Here is a 2228-nt window from a genome sequence, read left to right on the forward strand (position 1 = left end):
AGGATGGTCTCGATCTCCTGACCTCGTGATCCGCCCGTCTCGGCCTCCCAAAGTGCTGGGATTACAGGCTTGAGCCACCGCGCCCGGCCAAAACCTGTATAATCTTTATAAAACCTGTATAAAGCCTGCATAATCTTTAAAAACATGTCAGATCATGTCACTGCTCCATTTAAAGCATCCATTGGCTCCCATCTTGAGAGTAAAAGCAAATCCTTCCAGTGGCTTCCAAGGTTCCACATGCCCTGGCTCCTTCATCTCATACTCTCTCTCCCTGTCACCCCACTTCAGCCTCATTGGTCTCCCTGCCTTCCACACACATGCTGAGAGAGAACTTGCTGTTCCCTCTGCCTGGAATTGTCATCACCCAGACATCCACATGAATTGCTTACTCATCTCCTGAAGTTCTCTATTCAAGTGTCACTTTTTTCCTCAAGGCCTTCCTTCAATTCCCTATTTAAAATAACTACCCTTTCCTCTTAAAGCAATTCCACCCTAGTACTCTCCATCCTCCTTTTCATTTTTCTGTGACACTTACCACCATATGACACGCTATTTACTTATTTTCTGTATCTATCCTCTCAAATGACAGTTCCATGAGAGTAGAACTTTTGCCTGTTTTGTTCACTACTATGTCTTCAATTCCTTGAATAGTTTCTGGCACACACGAGGCATTCAGTATTTGCTAAATGAATTAATATATGTTCATTCCTTCTAGATGGCACCATGTCAGCATCTCTTCTCCCTGAATGCCCTGTCACTCTTTCTGCATCCTTGTTTACCACTATGTTCATTATGCTGCATTATCTACCTGTCCTTGTAGTCATTCCTTTGGGGGAGAGTTGTTTCCATGGTGATACAGGAGCTTTTCTCCTACTTAGCAGGCCTCTCAGAAAGCTCTTTGCACCATGGTTCTATTTCTAGTGTTGTTAAGACTCCAACACACACAGAACTTTCCATTCCTATCCTGGAAAGCATTCTCAATCAGTATAGCTAGCTATGTGATTTGCCTGGTGCTTTTCAGCAGTTCTGTAGGCAGGTTTATTTAAGCAGACCTCTTTTGATAGAAATTTAGTATGTTCTAAGGCTTTGCCTTTTCATTCATTCACTCAAAATATTTATGAAGGGCCTATTCTACTCCAGGCACTGTTTTAGTCACTTAGCATTCACCAGTGATTCACCCTGGGTTCCCAGGGTTGAATTATCCTAAATTACTTCACCTATTGTTTATGTTGTGGTAAAGAGTGTCAAAGATCTTGATCTTGCTTGCTGATCTCTAGCTCCTGACTTTGCAGCCCACTGACATGAAATACGCACAGTAAAAGCAAACAAACAACAACAAAGAAACAGGGCGCGGTGCAGAGGTTCATGTCTGTAATCCTAACACTATGAGAGGCTGAGAAGATCACTTGAGTCCAGGAGTCTGAGACCACCTTGGACAACATAATGAAACCCTCATCTCTACAGAAAATTTAAAAATTAGCTGGGCATGGTGGCATGTGCCTGTAGTCCCAGATACTTGTGAGACTCAGGTGGGAGGATGGCTCAAGCCAACAAGTCAAGGCTGCAGTGACCTCTGATTGCACCACTGCACTCCAGCCTGGGTGACAAAGCAAGACTCTACCTCAAAAAAAAAAAAAAGTACAGGAACCAACACTACCTCCTTGTTTGTTAAATACAAGGGACAGACCACACACACACACACACACACACACACACAAACCTATCTAGGCTTTTGAAGTGTTGAACAAACTTGTACTATTGAGGAGTTGGGCACTGCATCCCAAGTGTCCTGACCCATTCCAAAGTCTGTCAGCCACTTTGGGAACAGGAAATTGGAAGTAGGCAATCACTGAGTTGCTAAGATGACCTTCATTTGCTTCTCACTCAGATTTCTGTAATAGGCCAATGTTCCTCTTCATTATGGACATTTTTTATTCCAGAGTGTGTCATTACCTGTGGTTTGTGAGCTTACCTCCTGCTTTGCAAAAGATCTAGAACTTCCCCATTGATATAATGCTCAGAATACCTTCTTGCTATACCATCAGAATTCCTAAGGAATAAGTAAATACAAACTCAGTTGAGAAGAAAAATCTGCATGGTTATTCATCAGGCAGGAAAAACAAACACAAATAAAGACAGCCGCAAAGTTAACAAGAAACAATTGTTGCCAAGGACATGCTTAATCTTTAGTGTCATAATAACCCTCTTTGAGTGACTACTGCTTTCTT

The sequence above is a fragment of the Colobus angolensis genome, unplaced genomic scaffold, assembly GCF_000951035.1.
Source record: "Colobus angolensis palliatus isolate OR3802 unplaced genomic scaffold, Cang.pa_1.0 Scaffold311, whole genome shotgun sequence".
NCBI classification, from domain to species: Eukaryota; Metazoa; Chordata; class Mammalia; order Primates; family Cercopithecidae; genus Colobus; species Colobus angolensis.